This window comes from Mustela nivalis (assembly GCF_964662115.1).
Source record: "Mustela nivalis genome assembly, chromosome: 1".
NCBI lineage: Eukaryota > Metazoa > Chordata > Mammalia > Carnivora > Mustelidae > Mustela > Mustela nivalis.
Window position 1 is genome coordinate 203,670,444 of NC_139020.1, and position 11,691 is coordinate 203,682,134.

An 11,691-nucleotide genomic window follows, 5' to 3' on the forward strand; every position below is an offset into this window, starting at 1 on the left:
GAATGATTCTTCCCTGCGCAAAAGAATTTACCGGTCCCTCCAGAAGCTGAGTGTGAGTTACCATCTGACCCCGAACTTTATGCCTTGGTGTAGACTCAAGAGGGGAAGCCAGGCGTCCACACAAAAACACGCATGTTCACGCTGTCGACAATCGCCAGAAAGTGGAAACAACCAAACGTCCACCAAAGGATGAGAGCGGAAACACGGTGCGGTCCACCTGCACGCGGAACGTCACTCAGCCGTAGAAGGAGCGAAACCTGGACACGCGCGACAACGTGGATGAACCTTGTGAACATCGTGCCGAGTGTGAGAAGCGGGACACGGGATGCCACTTGTTGTAGGATCGCGTTTCTGTGACGTGTGCAGAGCAGGCCAGCTGCCAGGGGCTAGGGGAGGCGGAGTGGGGGAGACTGCTCATGGGAACGGCGTCTCCTTTCGGGGTGATGGGAATGTTCTGGAATTGGATACAGGCGATGGTTGCACAATACAGTGAATGAGCTAAAAGCCACTGAATTGTGCACTTGGAAATGGTTGAGATGATTAATTTTACCTTATGTGAATTTTATCTCAATTTTTAAAAAATCTAATAAAATAAGAACTTAAACAAAAATAAGATAAAATAAAAATCAGAGCAAGCCTCTGTGATCACCCCTAAATGGGGAGCGGGGGGCCCACACATACAGTCCCCTCCCCCTCCCTCTGGCCCAGACACTGGGACAGATTTGGGGCCCTGGACCCTCAGAGCTGTTCGGAGCTGCCCCTGGCGGGGGCAGCCTGCTGTCCACCAGCCCTCCCCCCCGCCACACCCAGGTGGTTACCACCCAGGCTAAGGTGATAAAGGGGGAAGTGGGGCCTTTCGAGGTCGCTGGGCCCCTGGATTTGCATTGGCCACTTTTACATAAAAATCTTTCCAAGCTGTGCCCAGTGGGCCCTGAAGCCGCCTTGTGGGGTCAGGCCGTGCGTGGAGGTCAGACTTGCTGGAGGTTTCTGCAACACCGGGCCCAGCACACCGGTTCCTGTTTTGGGGGAATGTTATCATCACTGGCTTCTTAGAAAGAGCCTGAGGTGGGGGAGCCGGCCAGCCCCCCGCAAGCCCTTGCAGCTGCCTCCACCCTCTTTTTCTCCAGGGGGAGGGAAGGGCAAGGAGCTCTATCCCAGTGCCAGCGGGGATGCGAGGTGGGCCTCCAGGGGCGATGGCCGTGACCATTTATGGAGCACTTCCTGTGTCCCTAGCTTTCTGTGTGATCTCCTGGAACCCCCATAAGCCACAGTCACCCCAGTCCCGGAGTTTAGCTGACAACTAAAGGACTTAGAAATCTGATGGCTGGACTTCCGAGGCCAGGGTGGCCTCTGGGCTTGGGCCATGGTGCTGAGCCCAGGTTGATAAAACCCCCCTTGAGATAAGAGGCGGAGCTGACCTGCCACCACTTATTCAGCCAACAAATATTTACTGAGCACCTCCCGGTGCCAGGGTCCAGGCTGGATCCAGAAATTGGATGGGGAACCAGCCAAAGAGGTCTCACCCTCCTGACGGCTGATGGCCGATGGCCAGTGGACAGACGAAACCAAATGAGCAAGGTGACTGTGGAGAGCGCAGGGAGGGTGACAGGATGATGGCCGGGTTCCAGGGCCACAGCAAGGGGCCCGGCAAGGGGGGCAGAGTCGCGGCCGCTTGGTGCTGGGCGCCCCCCCTGCTCTGCACAAGGTGGGCATCCCCTGACTCGAGTCTCCTCCGTCAGTCTCTCTTCTCTGCTTCCGTTTTGCTTCCATAGGCCTGAATTTGCATCCTTGGGACATGTCTTCTTTTCAAAACTCCTACCTTCTCCCTGCTGTGCAGAATCTCTCTCGGGGCTGGTTGAGGGGTACTACCACCATCGCCACCACTGCGGGCAAAGGGTTTCCTCCTCAGCTGTGGGCTTCTCGGAATAGCCACCCCCAAGGTCCCGGGCTCTGAGATGCTCCCTGGGCTAGCCGGGCGACCTCGGGCCCTCTGCACCCCTGTCCACCAAGCGCCCCTGCAGTGGGGCTGGAGATGACCTCCCTTCCCCCTCCCAGACCCCCATTTCCCAGAGAAGGACACGGGGGCCAGCGAGCTAGGATTGAGACTCAAACCCAGGGGCGTTTCTGTCGCATGAAGGTGTCGGACCAGAAAGAAAGAGGCCTTGGGAGGCTCCACCTGACATTGAGCAGAGCAGCTTGGCCTCAGTGGGCCTTAGTTTCCCCCATGAGCACCTCTCATTTGCTCCTATTTGTGACTTTCATGGCCTTTACACGTGTTCACCCCATGGCGTCGGCCTCTACTTAAAGGTCTTGAAGGCATCACATTGGTCTCAGAGTAGTGTCCCTTGCTGGCTGTGGCTTCAGAGGCTCCACATGGCCAGTCCCTGCCCTCCACCTGGGTCACCGGAGCCTCTGCCAGATCCCTAAACACATCAGGCTCCCTCAGGACCCCAGGCCTTTGCACCTGCTGTGCCGTTGCCGGGGATGCTTTCTTCATCCGTCCATGTCTCCAAACGATCTGCTTCTTACCCGCTTGCCTGCGGTTCTGGTCGGATGTCAGACTGCCTTCATTCCTTTTCTTTCTAAGCTTTTCATTCAAGAATAACATAGGACATAAAAGTGCCCAATCCTCCATATACAGCTTACTAAATTTTCACGAAGCGAACACACCCATGTAACCAACCAGCACCTAGATCAAGAAACAGAACATTCCCAGCCTCGCCCTCTCCTGATAAAGCTCCCCTTTGAATTGATGATTAATGATTACATGAGGGGCCCCCTGTCTGTGACAGAGCTACTCAAGAAGCTGCTGGGCTCCCGGGTTGCATTAATAGAGGATTAACTCCAGAATGAGGGAGGTGATTTCTTTCCTTATGCTGGGTGGGTCACAGCACGCAGGCAACTGCCCCTGCCAGTTTGGAAGGGGGTAGACACGTGGCAAAGGGTTCAAGAAAGACCACCAACCACCTCACATGGGGTGTGTGTGAGTGTATACGCTTCCAAACCAGACCCTGGGAGAGAGTCCTGGAGGCTTCAAGGTGTTTCCCTAGACAAAGATAGACCAGGTCCTTGTCACATGCTCTAGGTGGCTCAGTGGCAGAGCTGGGTGGGGTGGGGGTCCCTTCAGAGGGAACCACTGACACTCATCAGCCAATTTCTAGATCATAAAGCAGGCTGCTTCGAGTAGTAGTGAACATCCTGTCAGGAGAGAGATGCCAGCCCAGTGCCCCCTTGGCAGCAAACTGAGCAGGAGCTCAGAACCCAGACTGCCCAAGAGGGGACAGCTTTGCCTTTTGTTCCCCACTAGGCCTTGCAGAGAGGTAGGCAGGGAGGACTCTGGGGACACCTTCCTGGGGGGAGATGAAACTCCAAACTGGGAATGATCTGCCCGGGTCAGCTAGCCAAAACTAGCTCTCCAGACACAGGCCTGGCTTGGAGCTCCGGCTTTGGGTGGAGTTCAGGTCGGGTTATATCTGGCACGGCCGTTCCCTCTCGCCGGCTGCAGCTGCCCGGGGTGGGGACGGCTGGGTATGCTCCGCCACTTGCACTGACTGGTGGCCCGCAGGTGCTGGGCCAGCCATTTACATAACCACGCTTGGTCTCCCCCGCCTGGCGTGCTGTCCCACCCCCTCACCTCTCACCAGGAAAAGGCTGAGGGTCTGAGAGCAGGAGCCGACTCTGAGCCCCACTGAGCTCTTTGAGTACTTTATTTCACTTCTGCGTTTCACTTTTACTGTCCTGGGTGAAATGTGTCTGTTTTTCAGCCCCTCGTGCAGCAGCAACTGGGCGCACGATGCCTCCATCCTGGGCCGACCAGGGGTGGGGGTGAGCAGCTGGTGGACCCGGGTGTGAACCCCATTCCTGCCCCTGGCTGGCCTGTGACCCCTGAGCTGCCCTTAAGGGGGATGGGGGTGCGGCTCCCACTTAAGGGGGATGGGGGTGCGGGAAGGGACCCAGGGTCTGGGTTCTGATGTGGCCCTGCTTCCGCTCTGCTGTGTGGCCTCAGGCAAATCCCTTCCCCTCTCTGGGCCTCAGTTCTCTGCCCGGTAAGACGAAGATGTCTACAGCCACATCCTCGTAATGCGGTCTCTCTGCCCCAGCCCTTGTGTTGGGTCTGGCTGGGGGCTGGGCCGGGGAAGGTGAGAAGCCTGCGGGAGCAGAGAGGCCGGAACAGTCATATGGCCTTGAGCTTGTGTGAGGATCTCAGTCTGCGGCTAGTTTAAAATGCAGATTCTTGGGCCCTGCCAGGTGGGTGGGAGCAGGGGCCTCATCAGGCCCAGAAGCTTCAGGAGGCATGTCTGCATTTCCTGGGACAGGACCAAGGGAAGGCTGTGAAGACGGGCACCGTAGGCACAGAGAGGTGAGAACGCTTGCCCAGAGTTGCTCAGCAAGCAAGCGGCTGCCCCAGAACCGAACAGGGGTCTTCTGGATCCAGAGTGGGGGGCATCCAGTGGACAGCGGCACTGGGCCGCAACCTGCCCCCACCGCTCTGCGGCCCCCAGGTGCCCGAGTCCCCGCAGCCTCGCTGGTGGCAGGGGCCGCAAGGAACGTGAAGGCTCAGGCTTCCCCCCGGGAACAGCTCGGAGCTGAGTCCGGGTTTATATAGTGGCTCCCAAAATATCTGGCCGCCGATAGGCCAGGGCAGGCGAGGGTGCGGCTGGCCAATGCCGTGGCTTCCTGTCCTGCCAAGATGTTTCCTGCCGATAGTGGGGCCCAGTGGCCTTATCTCTGACCCCGGGGCCACTGGGAGGACAGACCGCCCCCCAACACACACACGGAGGACAGGCTGTTCTGGACCAAACAGGAGCTGCAAGGATCCAGGAGGGGGTCAGGGCGAGCAGCCCCTGGCAGGTGGTGGACTGTTTAGCCGACACACAAGTTTCAGGAAGGAGCACTGTGCTCGGAGTCCAACTACTCCAGAGCTGAGTTGTGAATCTGGGCTTAAATGGCTCTGTGACCCTGGGCTGTTGGGCCCCTGACAAAATTACTCTCATCCATTAAGTGGGCATGGTGGTGTCTCCAGTTTCTTGCAACTCTCCCCATCCCCAGATCCCCTAGGCTGGCCCCTCAAGAATCCCTGTGTCTCAACACAGACACCCCCTAGCCTTGCACCATCCAGGCTCGGCTGGGGGGGGCCCAGATGTCCATCTAGGATGACTGCCTTGGAGGAGGGAAGTCACAGCTGGGGCTTAACGGATCTGTAGGAGCTCCCCAGGCAGAACTCGTGGAAGGGATGGCCAGGCTGAGGGAACAGTGTGAGCGAAGGCTTGAAATCAGAAGCGCCACACTCCCTGGTTTGCGGAGAAGAAACTCAGATTCCCAGAGGAAATGACACTGTGTTTCTGAAACCCAACTCTTCCTCCCGCACCCGCTGCCCAAGACCCGAGCTCCTGGAGGGGGAGACATGTCCCCTCTCCGCTGGGGCCCCGGGACCTCGGGGGCTTTCTAGATTTCAAAATAGATTTTATTGTAGATTACAATGGCCTACTGTGATAACTCCACATGCTTAATTCAGTGTAAGCGTGATGCACTTTCTCGTTCTTCTGTGTCCTGTTAATTCACCATACCTACACTGTTTTACAAACTGATGTGCTGAAATTAAACATTATTCTTTTCACTCGCACTCAGATTCTCCTCTGTCACATCAGCTCTACTGCAGTGGCAGGAGAGGGCCTTGAGGCTCTGGTGGCTGGGGCTGGGGCTCTGACCAGAGCCACTGAGAAGGAAGAGGCTGGGGTCAAAGGTGAGTCCCTGGGTGCCGGCCAGGGTCTGAGAGAGGGTCTCTGGCCCTGCCTCTGTCTTGCCCTGTGGGTTCAGGGAGGCTGTCCACACCCTCGCTGCCTTCAGAGAGGCCAAGGAACCCCAAGGTGTTGGTGCCCAGGACTGTTCACTCCAAAGACCCCAGCGCCCAAGGTGGGGCTCACCCTGTCCTTCCCTCACTGGCTCAGGTCTGGGGCTTTTGTGCACACATGGGAAGGGTCTGTGGGGAAGGAGGTGAGGGCACGTTTGGCTGGAGTCTCTTTAATGATTTTCCAGAGATGTGAGCAAAAGGTGGAACTTTGTTCAATAGATCAGCACTGCCTCCTGGGGCTTGAGCTCCCTCCTCGTAGGAGGATGAAAACCACGTGTCAGAGGGACTCCCACGCATACACGTACATGAATATCCACAGCAGCATGACTCACAACAGTTGAAGGCAGAAACTGCCCAAGCGTCCATCGTCCGGGGATGGATAAACAGAACAGGCCACCGAACGGTGGAATAGTACTCAGCCATGAAAAGGGACGGAGCCCTGACACAGGCTGCAACAGGGATGAACCTCGAAAACATCCAGCTCAGTGAGAGAAGTCAGACACAGAAGGCCATGTGGACCATGATCCCGTGTGTATGAAACTTCCAGAACAGGCAAATCCATGGAGAAAGCCGACCGGGGCATTCCAGGCACTGGGGGAGGGTGACGGGGAGCGACTGCTGACAGGGTCGGGGGGTCTTCTTTCAGGACAATGGAAATGTCCTAGAATTAGATACTGGGGGTAGTTCATGGCTTTGTGAACGCACAAAATGCCACTGAATTGTCCACTTTAAAATGGTTCATTTCAGGGGCGCCTGGGTGGCTCAGAGGGTTAAAGCCTCTGCCTTCGGGTCAGGTCATGATCCCAGGGTCCTGGGATCGAGCCCCGCATTGGGCTCTCTGCTCAGCAGGGAGCCTCTTCCTCCTCTCTCTCCTCTGCCTGCCTCTCTGCCTACTTGTGATCTCTGTCTGTCAAATAAATAAAATATCTTTAAAAAATAATAACATAAAATGGTTCATTTCATGTGATGTGAATTTCACCTAAATTTAAAAAAATAGGTTGAAAAAAATGTGTGGCAATTTCTCAGGGGTGGGTTCTGGGTAGTTTTAGACATTTTAAATGGTGAACCTTTGCACTCTCTGTTTTCTGACTTTTTTTTTTTTTTTTTCTTGGCTGCGGGTAGGACGGGCCCCCGGTCACACGCAACCAGTGCTTGATGGGAAGGCCAGTTGCTGGAGCTGGGTGGGGTCCCAGCCCTGCTCTAATAATGGCTGTGTCGACACCAGTGCCCCGGCGTGCGTCAGCTCTCCCAGCCCGCTGGGGCCCCTCCTGCACTGTCCCCCAAATCCCCTTGCGGAAGCCTCTCCAAGAGGCAAGGGCCACTGGAGCCCATTTTCCACATGGTGGACTGAGGCCCAAAAGCCCAGATCCCACTCAGGGCTGGGGCCCCCTCTGTTTTATCTAGAACCCACGGCCCCTCCCTTCCCACGCAGTGGTGTGGTATGGGCCAAAACAGGATCACACGCCTCCACACGCACCCACTCACGTGGCCAGGCTCCTGCTGCCCAGGGCCTTCTGGGACGCACTGCCAGCTGCAACCTGTTTCTCTTGGAAGGCAGCAGAGCCAGGAGTGGGATGGGAAATGCTCTCAGTGTCTGAGCGCAGGCCGAGCGGGGGGCCGGGTTGTGCAGGAACCGCGAAGGGCCTGGGAGTATTCCGGGCTTTGGCGGGGAGAGGGAGCTCCTAGGCTGTGGGTCTCAGGAGCTGGGACAGGCCAGTCTCTGCTGAGTGACACTGGGCATGTCCTTTCTGCTCTCTGGCCTCTGACCTCTCTGAAATGGGCTGTCGAGTGCTCACGGCCTCTCAGAGTAGATCTGAGGGATGAATGAAACAAGTGAGGGGCTCAGCGGAGGGGAACCCCCACTTTTCTGACAGGTAGGGACAGAGAGGGCTGTGTGGGTCTTAGATGGGATGACTGAAAAACACTGGTTTTAAAGCAAACAGCCAATCCTATGGCAGTTCCTCAAAAATTAAAAATAGAATTGCAAAAAAAAAAAAATTGAATTGCAGTCGATGAATGGGTGAACAGGACGTGGTTTATCCATGGAATGGGATATTATGCAGCCTTGACAAGGATGGACAGTCTGACACAGGCGACAGTGTGGATGCACCTGGACGCTTGAGCTGCCTGAAACCACGTCACGAAATCATGTCACGGATGTCATGTCATGAAAGGACAAATACTGTATGACTGCCCTTACTGGGGGTCCCTGGAGTCATCTGCTTTGGAGACCATTGACGGCAGGCACCAGGGGCTGGGGGAGCGGGCGGGGACGTCGTGTTTGATGGGCACGGGTTTCAGTTTGGGAAGATGACCCAGTTCTGGAGATAGATGGTGGTGAAGGATGCACAGCGGCGCACTGGTACTTCATGCCCCTGGAGTCTGCGCTTGAAGATGGTGACTCTCAGCTTGTGTACTTCACCACAATTGAAAAAAAGAAGAACCGGACTGATAATCCTTCCCACTGGAACTGATGTGGGCTCAGACTGCTCTAGAGGAAGTTGCTGGGGGTGTCCCTCTGACTAGAGGATTCCCCAGCCACCTGGCAAGCTCCAGATCAACTTTCAAAAACCCCATTACTAATGCCTCCACCTCCAGGCAGCCCTCCGTGATCTCCTGGGTCGATTCTAGCTCTGCCACTGGGTGCCCCCAGCCCTTCCTCTGGCTCATCCCTGACCCTTTGGAGCTGGAGCGTCTGTCTATCTCTGTCAAGGAGTAAGGCCAGGCTGGGGTCAGGAGTTGGGGAGGAGGGAGCCCTGCTTGGAGGGTAGGAGAGTAGAGCAGCAGCAAGGGAAGGGACACCTAGGGGACCAAGACCCCTTTGCTCAGTAGGCACTGTTGACTCCCCTGCCCACACCTGCTGTGTGGCCCAAGGAGACCTCCGTGTGTTGGACCAAGCATGTTGTGCCTCGTGTGGCCAGGACTGGGCTAGGGCTGAGGGGCAGAGAGGGATGTGTGACGGACTCAGAGACACTTGAACCCGGCCTGGCCCTGAGTGGGGAGCTGGGGGCCCTGCGGGGAGAAGCGGGAGGGGCTGATATGACTGTCCTTCCAGAGGCCAGTTTTGAAAGCGATCCTGTGTGTCTATGCGCTGTATCCATGTTTGTTACGTGTTTCTTTGTGTTTGTGTTGTAGGCAACTCATGGGGGTGTACATCTTTCTGTGCGTGTATGTGCTGCTGTGTAGCTGTGTTGTGTGCCTCCCTGCGTGCACGTTGCTCCCATGGGTGCCCACGTGTCTATGTGGCAATTTTGAGGAACCGAATCCCCTGGTCGGATGTGTTTGCTGCCCAGAGGGTGTGGGAGGCTCCCCCAGGCCACCCCACATCGCGCTGTCCACAAGCCTTCCCGGCTCTCTGGCCACACCCCGAATCTGACCTCTCCTCTCCATCGCCCTCGGCCCCTGGCCCCCGACCTCCCTCCTGCCCGAGCGCTCCTTTCTCCCATCAACTGCCAGGGGAAGCTGTGAAACCCAAAACCCTCTTTGGCTCCAACCCCGGACTCCAAGCCTCAGCCCTCTGCCCAAGCCTCAGTCTCCACAGGGAATGCGTGCCAGGGCCGGGCCTTTCGTACCCCATCAGCCCCCACATGCAGGAGCATGGAGATAACTGTCACTCCCACCTTGCTGTGCCCCAGGGGAGGGGTTTTGTCTGGTCTAGTTGCCTCCCTGCATTATGAACCAGACTCAGTATACAGCAGGTGCTCAATAAATACCTGAATGAATGAAGGTGAGGGAGGGGCTGGAGAGGCCAGAGGAGTCAGGTGGGGTGAGGACTTGCCTGTGGGTCTGGGCCTGGTCAGGGGACAAAGGCTGGGGAGTTGGTGAAACGCTGTGAGCTGGGCCCTTCGTGGTCTAATGAGTGGCCCTTTGGTGGCCCACGAAAGCGTGAGTGCCAGCAGGCAGGGCTCGGGGGTGGGGTGGGAGCTGTCAGAAGCTGGGCTCATCCAGTGCAGGGACTCAAGCCAGGTGAGAGATTCAGGAGGTGGAAAGAGCAGGAACAGCGCTGATTGATACGGGGGAAGGTGAGCCTCGGTTTCCCATTTGTGCTGTGGAACAGCCGGGCCCAGGCTCGCTGAAGCAGGAGAGGTCCTCAGAGTGAGGAGGAGCCCCAGGGTGCCAGGAAAGACACCGAGTTCTTCTGGGGACCCGTCTGCCTGTGGTCTCTCCGGGGAAGCCATCCTCGTTTCCAAGGTCAAGTGGAGAAAGGAGCTGTGGGAGGAAACCACGGGAGGAGGTGGTGGCTCATTAGCCAAGGGCAGAGGGGCCGCTGGACAAAGGGGGTGCGGTGGGCACCCCACTGGGTTTACGTCAGTGGAGCCGGATGGCAGTGCGGTCGGAACGTGCGTGAACCCCAGCACCCGCAGCAGGACTGCCGCGGAAAAGGCTGGTCACACTGAGTGCTGGTGAGGAGATGCAGCAAGCCGAGTCCCAGTCCCCGAGTCCCCGCCCCGACGTGCCTGAATCTCACCGGCACAGAGCAGAGCCGCAGCAGCCAGATCCGGAACAGGACCGGCTGTGGGATTCCGTTTGTCTGGATTCAGGAACAGGGGACACGAGCGATGGGGATGGCCGACAGCACCTGGCTCGCTCAGGGAGCGCGGGAGGGAGCCTGCGGTGCGGCGCACAGGGTGAGGGGTGGATGGGGTGAAGTTCTGTGTCGATCTGAACACATGGAGGTAAACACGCGTCAGGCGTCATACAAGAGGGGAGTATCAGGCACATCTTGCTGCCTGTTCTATCTCAATCCGAAAGTAAATATACAGACTCAAACGAAAAACAATTGGGTATAGACCTTTATTTTTTTTTTTAAAGATTTTTATTTATTTATTTGACAGAGAGAAATCACAAGTAGATGGAGAGGCAGGCAGAGAGAGAGAGAGAAGCAGGCTCCCGCTGAGCAGAGAGCCTGATGCGGGACTCGATCCCAGGACCCTGAGATCATGACCTGAGCCGAAGGCAGCGGCTTAACCCACTGAGCCACCCAGGCGCCCGGGTATAGACCTTTAAATACATGAACTATCAGTAGCATTAAAAGTGTGTGGGTGGGAAAAAAAAAAAGTGTGTGGGTGGGCACCTGGGTGGCTCAGTCGTTAAGTGTCTGCCTTCGGCTCAGGTTATGATCTCAGGGTCCTGGGATGGAGCCCTCCATCGGGCTCTGCCCTCAGCGCAGTCTGCTTCTTCCTCTCCCTCTGCTCCTCCCCCTGCCTCCTCTCTCTCTCTCTCAAATAAATAAATAAAACCTTAAAAAGAAAGTGTGTCGGTGTGTGGATGTGAAGCAGTGTGTAGTCGCTGGGTGGGGGGTGGGGGTGGGGGCTGGCCGGCTGGGGTCACTGGGAGGAGGGGCCGCGGTCAGTGAGGGTGGAGCGGGGGCTGATGGGAGAGGCAGGTGGGTGCAGAGGAAAGAGTTCATCCAAAAACACTTGCCAGAAATTTCCAGGCATGGTATTCCCAGGTGCCATGACCTTTTAACCTTATAAAAATCAGGGATATCCCTCAAAAATTAAGCCCAAATTACCAAATAATCAGCAATTTCCGTCCCAAGTATATACCCCAAAGGTGGGGACACAAACAGATTTTTTTACACCATGTTCACGGCAGCCCTAGTCACGGTCGCCGGAAGGTAGACACAGCGCACGTGTCCCTCAGGGGGTGGGCAGGTGAACAAACAGGGCAGGTCCACACAGCAGCGTGTCACTCAGCCACAGAAAGCCCTGACACGTGCTACAATATGCATGGGTCCCAAAACACAAATACCATATGATTCCACTTACACGAAGTGTCCCACGGAGGGAAAGGCGCAGAGGCAGAAAGCAGATTGGCCGCTGCTGGGGAGTGGGGGG

At 56.7% G+C, this 11,691-nt stretch overlaps 1 long non-coding RNA gene across 2 annotated transcripts; it reads left to right on the top strand.

The window, feature by feature from the left end:
* The first annotated feature begins 3,859 nt into the window (after nucleotides 1–3,859).
* LOC309855464 lies at nucleotides 3,860–7,308 on the top strand. Of its 2 annotated transcripts, none has more exons than XR_014306818.1 (3): nucleotides 3,860–4,360; nucleotides 5,629–5,743; nucleotides 6,037–7,308. It is a non-coding gene; the product is annotated as an uncharacterized lncRNA (long non-coding RNA). The 2 variants fall into 2 exon arrangements; XR_014306819.1 differs by having other exon boundaries at nucleotides 3,861–4,360; nucleotides 6,071–7,308.
* Nucleotides 7,309–11,691: the final 4,383 nt, after the last annotated feature.